Source organism: Terrapene carolina, unplaced genomic scaffold, assembly GCF_002925995.2.
Source record: "Terrapene carolina triunguis isolate 2854851 unplaced genomic scaffold, T_m_triunguis-2.0 Scaffold66, whole genome shotgun sequence".
NCBI lineage: Eukaryota > Metazoa > Chordata > Testudines > Emydidae > Terrapene > Terrapene triunguis.
In genome coordinates, this window is record NW_020664417.1 from 44,120,187 (window position 1) to 44,138,029 (window position 17,843).

Sequence of the window (17,843 nt, forward strand, 5' to 3'; positions counted from 1 at the left end):
TGGATTTATATAGAGGCAATATGATATTTTCCTGTCTTATTATCTATCCCTTTCTTGATGATTCCCAACATTCTGTTCACTTTTTTGAATGTCACTGCACATTGAGTGGATGATTTCAGAGAACTATCCACAATGACTCCAAGATCTCTTTCTTGAGTGGTAACAGCTAATTTAGACCCCATCATTTTATATGTATTATTAGGATTATGTTTTCCAATGTGCATTACTTTGCATTTATCAACATTAAATTTCATCTGCCATTTTGTTGCCCAGTCACCCAGTTTTGTGAGATCCTTTTGTAGCTCTTCACAGTCTGCCTGGGACTTAACTATCTTGAGTAGTTTTGTCTCATCTGCAAATTTTGACACCTCACTATTTACCCCTTTTTCCAGATCGTTTATTTATATGTTAAATAGGACTGGGCCCAGTACAGATCCCTGGGGGACACCACTATTTACCTCTCTTCATTCTGAAAACTGACCATTTATTCCTACCCTTTGTTTCCTATCTTTTAACCAGTCACCAATCCATGAGAGAACCTTCCCTCTTATCCCATGACTGCTTATTTTGCTTAACAGCCTTTGATGAGGAACCTTGTCAAAGGCTTTCTGAAAATCTAAATACACTATATCCACTGAATCTCCTTTGTTCACATGCTTGTTGACCCCCTCAAAGAATTCTAGTATATTGGTGAGGCATGATTTCCCTTTACAAAAACCATATTGACTATTTCCCAACAAATTATGTTCATCTATGTGTCTGACAATTTTGTTCTTTATGATAGTTTCAACCAATTTGCCCGGTACTGAAGTGAGGCTTACTGGCCTGTGGTTGCCAGGGTCACCTCTGGAGCTCTTTTTAAAAAATGGCGTCACATTAGCTATCCTCCAGTCATTTGGTACAGAACCTAAATGAAATGATAGGTTACAGATAACAGTTAGAAGTCCTGCAATTTCACATTTGAGTTCCTTCAGAACTCTTGGGTGAATACCATCAGCTCCTGGAGACTTATTACTGTTTAGTTTATCAATTTGTTCCAAAAATATTTTAAAATGGAGCTACTCAAATAATAAAAACATGCATTTGTGACTCATTTATACACTGGTTGATAGCAGGGGTGGAGGGAATTATTAATCAACCATTAACCCCTATTATTTGCTCAGTTCTAATTGCAAGTAAGCCTGAAATTACATCCACAGTGCTATGGGGTATGCACAGATGTGAATGGATGTAAGACAATGAAATTCACACACAGTGCCTGCAATTGTTAATATAATACACAAATATTATTTCTCAGTAACTATGAACTTATTTCACTAGTGTAATGCAGGTTATTTGCCTGAGTACAAAGCTATGACTCAGTGAAGGGATTATATTACCGTCATAAATCACTTCAGGGTCCTTAACCAATTTACGAATGGTGCAAAACAAAAGAATAAAATGAGATTTGAAAAGATAACTGTGATGAAGCTCACATAGTGAGGAATAATGTGAAGCAAAAATCATAGGCAGGGGAATTATGGACCAGGCAGTAAAAATATAGAGAAGGCTGTGAAGGTTATGGTGTGTAATACATTGAAGAGGAGCCAAAAGTGTGATGAAGTCATTAAAAAGGAAACAGCAATAGTACAATAGCAGGAATAATTCAAGCAAATTATTGAGGAAATTATTCCTCTTTACTTCATGCTTGTTAGGCTTCCAGTTGAATTACTGCTCTCAGTCTGGCATATCATTTTTTGTAAAGAAAAATCAATTGAGAAGAGTAAAGAAGATGTTTAGAAAATAAGATCCAGGAGAAAATATTAAGAAAACTTACAGAAAAATCCAACTCAGTTTTCTCACACCCTGAGGGTATTTTAGCTGCCAGAACTCTTAGAACAGTTAGGCAATTGAACAAGATGCCAAAGTTGCTTATAGAATCACCATCACTGGAGGTATTGAAAGCTCAACTTGACACCCATCCGTCACAGCTAGTGTAGGAATAATAAAATCCAACTTTCAGGGAGACAGACAGATGACCAACTAGAGGTTCTTTTCAACCCAAAGGACTGTCTGAAGAAGAATGAGTTGCAAGATTGGCATCAGGAAATCTACTTTTAACAAATTTGCTTTTTAAATATAAAACTGCGCTCTCCCTCTTATAGTACAATATTTTCCAGACCATGTGATTTAGAAAGGTGCATCTGTGCTTTATAGTCACATCATCGTATTGTTTCCAGTTTGAAAATACTGTACTATGCTGGCAAGTGAAGGATGAATTTCTTGAGTAGGGAACAAAATTGGGAGAGGGGGCTATTGCAGTAAACCAGGTCTGCCATAGTCAAAATGGAAAATTTACTCATATTTATATTATAGGCAGGGCCGGCTCCAGGCACCAGCCCACCAAGCTTGTGCTTGGGGCGGCACCTGGAGGGGGGCGGCGCGGTGCTCCGGCTCCGGCCGCCGGAGAGAGCGGGGCCACGGCCAGGCTCGCCGCCCTGCCCCCGGCGCTCTGGCCGCCGGGGGGAGAGCGGAGCCCCGGCCGGGGCTTGCCACCCTGCCCCCGGCGCTCTGGCCGCCCTCCCCCCCGGGGCCCCCCCCCCCGCGGGCGGCAAAAAAGCCAGAGCCGGCCCTGATTATAGGTTATGAATAGTGGAAGTCTTTTGCTACCTTCTTTAGCTTTTATCTGATCACATACCTTAGAAGAAGTTGCTGATACTGCTTGAAGCTGATATACCTTCCCAGAAATTTGGTCAGCATCATTAGTAGCACATCTCTATGAATGAATAAAAGTAAGAAATATATCTATAGTGTGATTTGATCCAGTCCACCTCCATACATTGATAAGAGACAAAAGTGGGGGGGGGGAGAGGGAATTGGGAGGAAATATAAAGTATTTCATGGTACTAAATATATGGGAAAAGACCACTGGCTTTGTTTCATACCTTTAGTGATACACATGCATGTGTCAAAGTTAAGTAAGAGGTCCCAGACAATGCAAACTGCTGTGTGAGACACATACCTATTGACCTGCCCCTTGCCCTCAGGGTCATTGTTTTTGAACAGTTGTCTCATAGTAAAATAGCCTCCAGATCTCATTTTTTCATGCAAAATGTGCTCCAGCTTAAAAAAAAAAATTGATACACATTTAATAGCAAATATACAAATAACAGACACCTCTAATATGTACTTTTAACTCATTTTTTTCCTTAAAGTACAAGAAGAGGATGTCAACTGTCACTGACAAGATGATAAGAAATCAAAAAGGAATAAATATTCCACAATGAAATGATGTATCTTTAATAACCACCCGGAGGGGAGGGGGGGGGAAGTACTTTCTGTAGAGTCTTGAGCAGGAAAAGAAAAATGTAAATTTTTTTTCTGCTCAGCTATAATATAGGCTTTCAAGTACTGTTGCGCGACTGAATTGAGTGAACCTTATTGGCATTGCCAAAATAAATATGATCTTTGCTTTCTGTGTTATCATTAAACCATGTGTTGCCAAGTTACATTTTGAGAAAACTACAAGCCCAATCCTGAAACCTTTACTCAGCCCGTATTCAGACAAAGTTTCCATTGTCTTCAATGGGAGTTTTCCCCACGAATGACATTGTCATGAGGATGCCATTCAACATAGGTAAATTCATTCTGGAATAATTGTGAAGGAGTGTGTACAATGTTTCAGAGTTTAATTAATACTTATAGAGGATGTTACTAGGTAATTGAATTATACAGACTTATGCTGACTGTTCTTTTCTGACAGAAACCTTCTAAAAATCATATATTTTTAAAGGACTGGAGCTAGAATTTCCTGTGGAAAATATTAAAATTGAACACTGTAGTATAAGTTAAGTTAGGATATGTAGTTATAACCTATCACTGTGCTTGGCTTTCAGGGCAAAAGGAGGAAATGTACGTGTACTTCCTTCATGCCAGTTCACAGGGATTGCTGACTGAAACCTTTCTTGGTACCGATATAGCCTATGAGTCAAATTTTATTCTACCCATTTATTTATATGGACTGTATTTGATTAAAGTCATACCTCATCAGCTTCAATCCTGAGCTGTGTCCCAGACTGAGACAGTAAACTGGTCCTGCTGCTAGCAAAACTTGCTCTGCTTACTGCTGGGTTTCCAGTGTCGGCTCGTTGGCCTGGGTCATTAAAAAAAATAATCACTTTTCAGAAACTATGAACAATGTATACAGGCAAAGAGAGCTAGTAGATAGGGCACAGAATTCAGTCACAGAGGGACCACCAGATCATCTAGTTGGACCTCCTGTATATCACAAGCCACCAATAACACCCAGCACCTGCACACTAAACCCAACAACTGAAATTACACCAAAGTATTACAGCCCAAAGGAGACACATTTGCCACAGGGAGAGAACAGGAGGGACCGAAGTGCACCAGTGCCCAAGGTCCCTGCAATGGCAGGGAAATGATTAAGTGAGATATGCCCAGATAATCCTGGCAAGGGACCCGCACCCACACGCTGCAGAGGAAGGCGCAAACCCGTCTAGCGAAAATTCTTTCCTGACCCCATATATTGCAATCAATTAGACCCTAAGCATGTGATCAAGAACCATCCAGCCAAGCATCTGAGAGAGAGAATGCTCAGTGCCACCTCAGAGCCCTGGTCCTCCATGTCCAATGTCAGTTCTCCAGCTGTGGCCATCTCCAATGCTTCACAGGAAGGAAATAATGCATTGGAGCAGGAGGAGGAATACCTCCTTAGCCCCTGAAGCATGAGCTTTAGGAACATAAGATACAAACTGGAAGCGAGCCCCAGGGCTGTTGAGCCTTGACCCCTACCATCACAAGCAACCCTGACAGACAACTGCATTCATAAATTTGTTCAGCTCTCTCATAAAACTAATTAACTTGTGTGCCCCCACAACTCCTATTGGAAGGCTCAGAACCTCACCCTTCTGCTGGTTAGAACAGTCTTCTAGTTTCCAGCCTGAATTTGTTCATGGCCAGTTTATACCTATTTGTTCTTGTGCCAACACTGTCCTTTAGCTTAAATAGCTTTTCATCCTCCCTAGTATTTATCCCCCTAATGTATTTATAGAGAGCAATTATATCCCATCTTCGCCTTCTTTTTGCTAGACTAATCAAGCCAAGCTCTTCCAGTCTCCTGTCATAAGCTAGGCCTTCCATTCTCCTGATCATCCTTGTAGCTGTTCTCTACACCTGCTCCAGTTTAAATTCATCTTTCTTGAACAGGGTAACCATAACAGTAGGCAGTATTCCAGATGAGGTCTTAGAATAGCATTAATGCTTCTCTATCTCTACTGGAAAGGGCAATCAGGAGACCTCGGTTCTAGTCCCACCTCTGCTACTGGTTTGCCAAGTGGCCTGGGGCAAATCACTCATTCTCTTGGTCTTATATTCCCTAAGCATATTCTACAGATAATGTGTTGCTCTTTGTATTATAGGTATGTTGATAAACAGAATCGTAGATAAAAATGGAGGGCTCGAAAGGACCTTAAAAGGTTATCTAGTCTATCTCCCCATGCTGAGGACAGATCCCTGCAGGACCCCACTAAATACATCTTCCCAGTTTGACAGCTAATCATTGATAACTATGCTTGGAGTATGGTTTTTCAAACAGTTGTGCATCTACTTAATAGTAATTGCATCTAGACCACATTTCCCTAGTTTGCTTATGAGAATGTCATGTGGGACTATGCCAAAAGCCTTACTGAAATCAAGTTATATCATGTTTATTGTTTTCCCCCCATCCACTAGGCCAGTAATCCCATCAAAAATGAAAATTAGGTTGCTTTGGCGTGATTTGTTCTTTAGGCACCCATTTGAAAAATCTTGCCGATTGTCTGTGGCTGTATATGGTCCCATCTGGTGCCTTAAAAAATGTGCAGGTGTATAACTTACTTACAAATATTGATAATAATTTGTGATTGATTTCAATTTGATTGGAGAGGGGGGGAAAAGATGACTTCAGATGGTCATAGAAATGCCAGTGTGGCCTTTCACAGCAAAAAATAGGGGATATGTCTGTGTGTTCTTGAATTTGAGCCCCAAGTAATAAGATATTGACTTAGAAATATTTAAAGTTTATATCTGAAGATTTTTCATATTTCTTACTGTATCTACATACCTCCCTTTTTGACTAATTTACAGTTTTACCTAAAAAACACATGAGAATACACACATACACACACACGGCACAATCTTGCAAAGGCAAGAGAAAGCCAAAAGATGACATAATAAATATGTGTTGGGCTTTTCTAATCTCTACAGTCCAAATTCTGGCCTCTCATTGACTTCAGTGGGTGGCATAGGCTGCAAGGGAGGGTAAAATTTGGTTCAATCAGTCTGTAATAGCACATAAGTGAAGTCATACTCTGAGTGCATGCAAATCGGGGTATACATGTGCAAAACTGTGCCTTTGACATTTCAATGTTCTAAATGCAGCATATTGACCAATGTGTTGTGTCAAGTATGACCCCCAAAGTGACCAAATCTTGACAGGTTTAGTATAAAGTAAGAATCTAAAAGCATGGGAAAGGCCCGTTTCCAAATATCTTAATATTGTCTTGCACAGTTCTGTACATTTGTGTCGTTTTGTTGTTGGTTATACACATTATTCTTTTGACATTCCCTTTTGGCTGAACCAGTAATATAAGCAAATGGCTTGACTGAACATGTCCTGTTGTGTTTAAGGATTACCTCACCAAAGCAACTGAATCTAGGCTAATAAAATGGTTTATTTTTTTCAGTACTTCAGTTGTGGCTGAGCTACATGAGACGGGGAGGAGAGAGCAAGAAAAGAATAAGGAACATGATATAAGAACCTGAAGAGAATTGACCTGAAAAGAGCACTAGTGCTCCACTGCTGCTTCTTTGCCATCCCATTAGGAATACTCCTGTGTTGTGAATAATGTCCCCTGAATCCTATGTGCAGCATTTGAGGACTGTGGCATCACAATAGTTTGTTCCACATCTTCAGGTTTTTTTCACGCATTTTTCAAAGTTTCACTTCCCTGTTTCTATTCTTTTGTGACATCTCAAATGTGGTTCGTATTTTGGTGGAAAAACTAACTATAGAAACTGCTAGTCATTGATTTCTTCTACATCGGCTATTTGAAGAATTAGATTGGCATGAATAGTCTTTATTTTTAGGTTATTCTTGTCCCTAAGTATAATGTACAGTAAAACATTTTATAACATGTAGCTGTTAATAATAAAATCACAAAGTGTTCAGATCTAGAACTTTTAATCCATAGACCCTTATAAAGGAGGGGAAGAATCCCTATGTGGTCACCTTTTGGTATTATTATAGTTTATAATGGATTAATAAATAATGGCTATTATAAGCACATTATAGACATGAGTACTAAGTGTTATAGATGGTTATAAGCACATCAGTAGAAGTCATTATAGATGGATACAAGCAGCATTGTACATGAAGAATGTATTCACTTGTTCTGTGGTCCAGAAGGATATGCAGGAGGTCAGACTAGATGATCATGATGGTCCCTTCTGACTGTAAAGTCTATGAATCTGTGAGAAGGAGATGAGTGGCAGACCAGATGAAAGTCTCTGGTGAAGGTAAAAGGGGGGAAAAAACAGGGGTGACATCATGGTAGGTGCCTGCGACAGATCACCAAATCCAAGAGGGAGGTGGAGGAGGTATTTCTAGAACAAATAACAGAAAAATCCAAAACCAGAAAGTAATAGGGAATTTTAGTAGCTACCCAGACATCTGTTGGAAAAGTAATATGGCAAAACAAAAAAATCTCCAGTTGGTTCTTGAAATGTGTTGGGAACAACTTCTTGTTTCGGAAGATGGAGGAAGTAAGCAGGGGTCAGCCATTTGGGACTTGATTATGACTAACCGTGAGGAATTGTTTGCAAATATAAAGGCTGAAGGCAACTTGAGTGAAAGTGATCATGAAATGATAGATTTCATGATGCTAAAGAAAGAAAGGAGTGAAACCAGCAGAATAAGGATAATGGACTTCAAAAAAGCAAACTTTACAAATTCTCTGACTCTGTTAGGTGAGGTCCCATGGGAAGAAAAATCTAAGGGAAAAAGGAGTTCAGGAGAGCTGGCTAAATATGACTCCATCAGGAGCTCTTTAATGACTTGAAAATCAAAAAGGAATCCTACAAAAAGTGGAAACAGACAAATTGCTAATAACAAGAAAGAAAGTATAGCACAAGCTTGTATGGAAAAAATCAGAAAAGCTAAGACACAAAATGAGTTACACCTAGCAAGTAGCATAAAAGGCAATAAGAAAAGGTTCTTTAAATGCTTTAGGAGAAAGAGAAAGATGAAGGAAGCTAATAATGGATGACACCAAGGTGTTTGAAGTCTATTTTACTTTAGTCTCCTTCACTAAAAAAGTTAATGTTGAATATTAACAAGGGGGAAGGATCACAAGCCAGAACAGGGAAAGAATGTGTTAAAAATATTTGGAGATGTTAGATGTATTCAAATTTGCAGAACCTGATGAAATTCATCCTAGAGTACTTCCAAGATTCCTTCAGCTCATTCTGTAACTGTTTGCAATTATCTCTGAAAACTCATGGAGGATGGGTGAGGACTCAAAGGATTAGCAATGGGCAAACATAGTACCTATCTTTAAAAAGGAGAAAGGAAGACCCAGGGAATTATAGATATGTCAGCCTAACTTAGATATTTGGAAAGGTACTGGAACAAATTATCGAACAATCAATTTGTAAACATGTAGAGGCTAACAGGTTGATAAATAATAACCAACATGGCTTTGTCAAGAACAAATCATGCCAAACGAACCTAAATCTGCCCTCCCCACCACCAGGGACCGTAGGGATGTGGTGATGGCCGCTTCCGGGAGCAGCGCGGGGCCAGGGCAGGCAGGGAGCCTGTCTTAGCCCTGCTGCGCAGCACTGCCACCCCTCCTGCACCCCAACCCCCTGCCCTGAGCCCCCTGCCACACCCCAATCCCCTGCCCTGAGCCCCCTTCCACACTCCGCACCCCTCCTACACCCCAACCCCCTTCCCTGACCTCCCTGCTGCACCCCAACCTCCTGCCCTGAGCCCCCTGCCGCACCCTGCACCCCAGCCCCCTGCCCTGAGCCCCCTTCCACACTCCACACCCCTCCTGCACCACAACCCCCTGCCCTGAGCCCCCAACCCCCTGCCCTGTGCCCCGTTGCACCCTGCACCCCATCTGCACCCCAACCCCGTGCTTTGAGCCCCCTTGTACACCCTGCACTCCTCCTCTGCCCCAACCCCTCTCTCTGAGCTCCTTCCTGCACCCCACACCCCCCCACACACCCCGCACCCCCTGCCCCAGCCCTGCATGCAGGGCCATGAATGTAATTTCGCCACCCAGATGTGGCCCTTGGGCCAAAAAGTTTGCCCACCCCGATGTAAGGAAAGGATAGTCAAAACAAATGATGCCTCGGGTACATCATAAACCTTAAACACTTTAAACCAAAAATAAATACTAAGTTTACACTTGCTGCAGACCACAGATGCATATCACAGGCCAAGTTCTGCTCTTAATTACACTGCTAATGTAACTCCAGTAAATCAACAGAGTTATCTGGATTTACACCACTGTAACCTGAATCAGAACTTAAATCTGTGACTGTTTAAGAAAATTCACCATTTCATAGAACAAGTTTTCACCTAAAAGCAAACCCTGGTGTGGTATGACCAGGGCCAGATTAAGGCAGGGGCTTTAGGGGCTGCAGCCAAGAGCCCCGGCTCAAGGCGAGTCCCACAAAAATAAATCACAGGCAGCGATCTCCAACTCTGGGGGGCCACTAAAAGTCACGCGGCACAGCAGGGCGCTCAGGCAGGCTGCCTGCATGCCATGACTCCACGCCGCTCCCGGAAGCGGCCGGCTGCTAGACCGTCTCTGCGGCCCCTGGCGGGGTGGGGGAGGCAGCTCCGCGCACTTGCCCCGCCCCCAGCACCCATTGGCCAGGAACCGGCCAATGGGAGCTACAGGGGTGGCGCTTGTGGGCGCAGGCAGCGCATGGAGACATGCTGTCCCCCTCCCCGCAGGGGCTGCAGAGACATGCTAGCAGCAAGCTGCTTCCAGGAGCAGCGTGGGGCCACAGCATGCAGGCAGCCCGCCTGAGCCCTGCTGTGCTGCCAGCCGGGAGCTGCCTGTGGTAAGCGCCTCCTGGCCAGAGTCTACACCTCGCACCTCCTCCTCCACCCCAACCCCCTGCCCCAGATCAGAATCCCCATCCTGCACCCAAACTCCCTCCCAGACCATACACCCCCTCCTGCACCCTAATCCCCTGCACCAAACTCCCTCCCAGGAAAAAGAGTTGTATACAGGGGCCCCACAAAATCTAATAGCCCCGGGCCCACAGGAGAGTTAATCCGGGTCTGGGTATGGTGTACATACTAGCATCTGAAAGCTAAAAATTTGGATAGTTGAGGACATAAATAGTCAATGCTATAGAAATATTATTGCTGCACTCAAAAAAAAAATCCTCTAGTCCAATATACAACAACTTTCCTAACAAAGACCTAACCAGAACACTATTTGGAAATAAAAATGCAATTAAAATGCACTTAAATTGTAATTAAAAACATTTCCATTCAAATTCAAACAAACTCAGCTGAGGACTTCTGATACATAAAGAGGGGAACAAACAGCGAGCTGGTAAATATTTTGCTTACAAATGGGAACTATCCCTCCGACATAGGGGCAGTTAATTTATACGTCTGTCTGTATCTCTCTCACACACACACTTCCTCAATTATATCTTCCCTTATAGCTGCTGTGCGTATTGCAAAAAAGAACTAGATAAGAGGACAGGTCCATCAATGGCTATTAGCCAGGATGAGCAGGGATGGTGTCCCTAGTCTCTGTTTGCCAGAAGCTGAGAATGAGTGACAGGGGATGGATCACTTGATGATTACCTGTTCTGTTCATTCCCTCCAGGGCACCTGGCATTGGCCACTGTTGGAAGATACTAGGCAAGATGGACCTTTGGTCTGTCTGACCCAGTATGGCCTTTCTTATTTTCTTAGCGAATCCCCATATCTATCCCATACGTTACATCATCCCCAACACCTGGTGCTTATGTTGCCTCCCTCTCAGCTGATCCTTATGCCTAACCCCCAGGCATGTGGCATCTTCTGACAGCAGAGATGCACGTTAGGTGTGCTCTCCTCACGCGGCAGCACTGCCAACCCCGGGGGCTCCCTCCAGCTCCCATGGGACGGGCCCCTCTCTGCCAGCACTTACCGACTAGCGGGAGCTTGGGCTTGCCCGGCTCCGGGCGGGCTGAGTTCTCCTGCGGCTGCCGTGGGGACAGGAGGGAGCGAGCACCGCGGAACGGGGGCAGCAGCAGCTCCGGCTCAGGGGGCTGCTGGGGCGGGGCCCGGGTGCCGCCGCTGCCCCCTGCAGGCTGCTGTCCGCAAGGCGCGTACCCGCGCAGAGCCAGGCGCTCGGGCTCGCCGAGCCGGGAGAGCGGGTGCTGGATCACAGGCGGCAGCCGGGGCGAAGCGGTGCTGGGAGCCTGCGGGCGGCTGGAGGGCACCTCGCCGCGGGCAGCCATCCTGGCCGAAAGGAGACAAGAGAAGGCCGATCCGTGTCGGGCTGCTCACCCGCTCCTCCCCGGCGCCAGGGGTTAAAGCCCCAACACAAACCACCAGAGGGCTGTACCTCGCTGGGTGCGGGGAGGGGAGCCCAACGTGCCCTCCCCTCCCCCTCGTTTAAAAGGCTGCGCTTGGGGAAAGTTTCCAGCCTCCCGTATCTGGGTTAGTAAATTCCTCTGCCCTGTGCTGAGAGCCCGGGGTGCTGCTGAGCCAAAGAAGCCCTGGTAGTGCCCCGTGCTCGCCCTGGCCTTTCCCCCAGCAGCCCCAGTCTGTTTGGAGCTGGTGGTGTTTCTCTTCTGGAACAAGGGGAGGTTGCTACAGGCAACAGAAAACGCCTGAATCCCTTTTCAACAACATTTCTGCAGAGAGAGCCAGAAGCACCACTGGGCGGTCTGGCTGCATTCCCAACCCCGCGACAGAAGCCATGGGAGGAAGGGAACCCCCCGCCTCCCCAGCTTAACCACTGGACTCCCCTCCCTACACAGCTACCGGAGGAGCGTTACCACCAAGAAACGGATTCTTGCATACTGCACGGAGCATGGTCTTGTGAGCATATGTGGGGCTCCCCTTTGTAACAGGCAGCCAGTCCCTTGGCACATGTATGGAAATGAAAATAAAATATAGACTTGAGCCACAGATATCAACCTGACTCCCATCCCCAGGATGCAGCTGTCTACAAATCCGGGACTAAAGCCTGAGTAAATAGATCTACCTTACACTGTATCCTGAAGGTCAATAAACTTGGACTCCCTCCGACCAACAAGGAGACAAAGTTGAGGCGCTTCAGCGGAGAGTGTCTAGCTCCCATACCTTCAAACCCAGGAACTGGAAAAATGCCCTAGGTGTCAGCTATCAGAGGAAAAGGGTCTGTCTATTAGATGGACAGGACAAACCATAGGGCTTTACAGAGATGAATATCAGGCCAACCCATCTTTAAATGCACCCCGAAGTGAACAGAAAGTCAATGCAGATCTTATAGACCTGGTATAATGTGTTCCATAGCCAACACCATCAAGTAAATAAGCAGCCATCTGCATTTTGCACCAGCTGCAGCTTCTAAGTGATCTACAAGGATAACCCTATGTAAAGCATATTACAGTAATCCAGTCCTGAGGTGACACAGGCATGGATAACTTATGAGGTGGACATCAGAAAACCAGGGTCATAATCATCTTCACAGATGCCTGTGGAAAGCCCCTCTGATCATATTATGTGAGGATTCAGAATCAAAATTAATGATGTACACCAGGGGAATAAGAACAGGAGTACTTGTGGCACCTTAGAGACTAACAAATTTATTTGAGCATAAGCTTTCATGGGCTACAGCCCACTTCATCAGATGCATGTCCACAAAAGCTTATGCTCAAATAAATTTGTTAGTCTCTAAGGTGCCACAAGTACTCCTGTTCTTTTTGCGGATACAGACTAACACGGCTGCTACTCTGAAAACTAAGGGAATATGAGTTTAAAAACTATGGCCTAGATCCACAGAGGGATTTAGACTGCACACCTAATTTTTAGATACCTTGAAAGTCACTGGAATCCCAAAATCCTGAATTAAGCCCCTAATCTCCCTATAGAATGCATGAGGAGAGATAGATGCCTGAGAATGGGCTCCATAAAAAAAGCATGCTAGTGGGTAGCCAACTAAATTAGCCAATGGGAGATGCCAACTAGATGAGTGTATCCTAAACCCACCCCTCATACAGAGTTAGGCACCCAAGTCTGGGTTGCAGGGAGGTGCTAGCCTATCTCCACTAGCTCTCCACACCTCGGAACCCCTCTCCTAGACTCAGGTGCCTAAACTGTTTTTGCAAGAAATAGCAGAGAAGGTGGTACCTCCCTTATGACTTTTAGCCCAGTGGTTAGCTCATTCACCCAGGAAGTGGGAGACCCAGGTTCAATTCCCCTACCTAAATGGAAGAAATTATTTTAAGAAGAGTCTCCCACTCTCAGGAGCATGTGCGAACCACTAGGCTATGGGATATTCTGGTATGAGTATCTTTCAGTCTCTCCAGCTGAAGCTGTTCCATTGTGCATAAATACTTAAATAGTCACTGAGCCAGAGGGAGAGAGTGGACATGATTCCACACTGGTGGTTAGTCCCTCTAATTTATTTAATCCAAAGTGGAACAGTTTCAACAGGAGAGATTGAGGGAGACCCACATTAGAATATCTCATAGCCCAGTTCATGAGCATAGGGAGATCCCTTTTCAACTCCTTTCGCTCTATCTGGTAGAGAGGGGACTTGATTTCCGGTATAGTGGTGAGTGCTCTAACCATGGGGTTAAAAGTTATAGGAGAGGCAATGTCTCCTGCTGCTGGATTTTGAATGGGCCTACGTCTGGTAGCTGTGCTCTGAGGACCCCTACCAGATAAGTGTCCCCCTGCCTATTGTCCCCAATCTTCACCTTGTTTGAGAATACCGCTGGGATTAGGTATGAGATAGGCATCTGGACGCCTACAGCAAGACATTAAATTTAGACCACTAAGGGATATTTGTAGAGATAATTTAGGCACTGAGTGAGTTTAGGTGAGTACAGGGGCAGGCAGCAGATGCACACTGGTATTGTGTAGGGTTACCATATTTCAACACTGAAAAAAGAGGACACTCCATGGGGGCCTGGCCCTGCCCCAACTCTGCCCCTTCCCCACCCCCGGCCCCAGCCCCGCCCCTTCCCCAAAGCCTCTGCCCCAACTCTGCCCCCTCCTCTGAGCACCCTGCATTCCCCCTCCTCACTCCCGCTCTGATCTTGGTTGGGGGTTGCTAAGTGCTTCCCTGCTCCCCACTCGCCCTGCAGCCTCTGCGCCGCCCGCCTGCCCTGCCCCTGCACCCCCCCGCTCCTGCAGCCTCTGTGACCCGTGCTCCCCACTCGCCCTGCAGCCTCTGCGCCGCCCGCCTGCCCTGCTCCTGCACCCCCCGCCCCTGCAGCCTCTGTGACCCCTGCTCCTCACTCACCCTGCACCCCCCGCCCCTGCAGCCTCTGAGACCCCTGCTCCCCACTCGCCCTGCAGCCCCTGCACCCCCCTACCCCTGCAGCCTCTGCGCCCCCTGCCTGCCCTGCCCCTGCAGCCTCTATGCCCCTGCCTGCACTGCTCCTCCTCGCCCTGCAGCCCCTGCACCCCCCGCCCCTGCAGCCTCTATGCCCCCGCCTGCCCTGCTCCCCCGGCAGCCTCTGCCTGCTGGGGGCTTCAGACGCTCGGCAGCGCGGGTCCCTGCAGCCCCGGCCGCAGCTTCCTTCCTGCCACCGAGCACGTTCCCCGGCCTGTCTGTCCCCGCCGGAAACAGCTCCCGCAGCGCCGGGTTCCGAGCTGCGCGGGGCAACGGGGCCACAGGAAAGGTCCCCCAGTGGCCGGGGGGGTCCCCGCCCGCAAGGGAAGCCCGAGCCCCCCCGTTCCCCGCCTGAGCATTGTAGCTGGGGCAGCTGGGCTGCGTTGCGGACCCGGCGGAGCGTGCTGGGCGGACCCTGGCTTACGCTTCCCTATTTCCCCGGACATGTCCGGCTCTTTGGAAATTCCCCCGGACGGGGATTTGAGCACCAAAAAGCCGGACATGTCCGGGGAAATCCGGACGTATGGTAAACCCTAGTATTGTGGATCACAGTAGCAACTAAATCTGGGATTTAAGTGCCTAAATCTTGGGTTTAAGCACCTAAATCCCCTTGTGGATCTGGGCTTCTGGCCCCAGTCCTGCACTGAGAATTGCATATGGGTCTCTGTGCCTGAAAATGTCAGTTGGTAATCTCCGACTGTCTGAATGATTCAAGGACATCCAAAATATTTGGATAATCAGAGTTTCAGATTAAACAAAATGTGACTAATTGGGGTATGAGGAGGGTTGACCTGTATGTGGTAATTGCTTTTTGTTATGACTGTATAAACTGTGGGACTTATTTAACTTTTCGTGCTCATACAAGGTACTGGATTGACAGCACTGAATGATTATTTGTTACTTCTCTTAAAACAAACTCAGTAGTTTTCAAAGATTTCCTAAGATGAAATGTAAAGATCAAACTATTTATATGTACCAGTTTGGAGGTTTAAAAGTGTACCAGGGCACATCTCTTTTTCGTAATACAACAACAAAAGGATTATGTCTTGTCTTTTAGATTGTAAACTCTGGGGGCATGGACTGTCGTTTAGTATGTGTTTGTATAGCACTTAGCACCCTAGGGTCCAAGCCAGTTGTGGCCTTTAGGGCTACCACAGTATAAAAGTTATTATAGTATATTATTATAAGCCATAATAATTAACAATTGATTCAATTAAAATGAATGGGAGCAAATTTAGAATTGATAAAAAGAAATACATAATGCACAATTAGCCTGTGGATCTAATTACCACAAAATATCATTCAGATAAACCAAAAATCACACCACATCAGCTGATTATCTGAATTGTTAAGACTGTGTTAGCAACCCTCTGCTCTGACAGAAGCAGAGTACTGGGACCATGCCCCAAACTGAAGAGAGAACAGGGGAGGCTGGTCTATTGTATCAGCTAAAAGGAGTCTGAGATTCTCCTCACCTCTTTACCCCCTGGGCTGTGGGAACCATCCACCCTAGACTTCCCTCCTCCTCTGGCCAGCTGAAAGAATGGGGGGAAATCATGAACTGTAACTTGGCCACGAAGCCCTCAGGGTGTTCAGCAAGTCCATCCCAAGACTCTGGGAGACTGTTGAGCTGTGGCCTCCCCACTAGGCCTGCTGGGCCCCAAATAAAGCCTGTTACAACAACTCATGTGCATAAAGTTACACACATATGAGTGTTGGCAAGACCAGGGTCTCTGATGAGAAAAAAAATCCAGAGTTACAATAAAGATTTTTTTTAAGATGTTGGAAGAGATATAAACTCTAGGCTGAAGCTTTCCCTGTGGGCAGGGCCGGCTCCAGGCACCAGCTTGCCAAGCAGGTGCTTGGGGCGGCCACTCGGGAGAGGGGCGGCACGTCCAGCTCTGTAAGAATCCAAAGAGTCAGAGATAAGGATTATTCCTTTGATTCAGTATTTATAGTTTCTGCTCACAGAAGGCAATCTGAACTGTGTTTTCAGACACATGGGCCAGTGAATTTCCATTGTCGAACACAATGGCCCTTGCTTTTAAGTTAGCACTTTTACGCAGTAAAAATCATGGAAGACAGGTGAGATTCCAGAGGACTGGAAAAGGACAAATATCATGCCAATCTATAAAAAGGGAAATAAGACAACCCAAGAAATTACAGACCAGTCAGCTTAACTTCAGTACCCAGAAAGATAATGGAGCAAATAATTAAGCAATCAATTGTTCACAGTCAAGCTGGAAGGGCATATCAAGTGTGATCCTGCAGGGATCAGTTTTGGGTCCGGTTCTGTTCAATATCTTCATCAAGGATTTAGATAATGGCTTAGAGAGTACAATTATACAGTTTGCAGATGATACAAAGCTTGGAGGGATTGCAAGTGCTTTGGAGGGTAGAATTAAAATTCAAAGTGATCTGGACAAACTGGAGAAATGGTCTGAAGTAAACAGGATGAAATTCAATAAGAACAAATGCAAAGTACTCCACTTAAGAAAGTACAATCAATTGCACACATACAAAATGAGAAATGGTTGTCCAGGAAAGAGTACTGCAGAAAGGGATCTGGAGCTTATAGTGGATCACAAGCTAAGTATGAGTCAATAGTGTAGCGCATGCAAAAAATAAGTGAACATTGTTCTGGGATGCATTAGCAGGAGTATTGTAAGCAAGACACGAGAAGTAGGTTAGACAAGCACCTGTCAGGGATGGTCTAGATAATACGTAGTCCTGCCATGATTGCAGATGACCTCTCAAGGTCCCTTCCAGTCCTACGATTCTATGATTCTTCATTTACATTTCCAAGGCTCCACTCGTGCTTGATGGGTAATTTAATTACAGGGATATATGCAATGTAAAAAGTAATGTAATAGCAAACAACAATCCTTCAGTAGTTTTCATGAAGTTTACACATCAAGCACATTCTCATATTAACACTCACACACACTTTTGGTCTAGGGCCATGGCTCTCAACATTTCCGGACTACTGTGCCCCTTTCAGGAGTCTGATTTGTCTTACGTATCCCCCAAGTTTCACCTTACTTAAAAACTACTTGCTTACAAAATCAGACATAAAAATACAAAAGTGTCACAGGTCACTTTTACTGAAAAATTGCTTATTTTAATTTTTACCATATAATTATAAAATAAATCAATTGGAATATAAATATTGTACTTACATTTCAGTGTATAGCACACAGAGCAGTATAAACAAGTTGCCTCTATGAA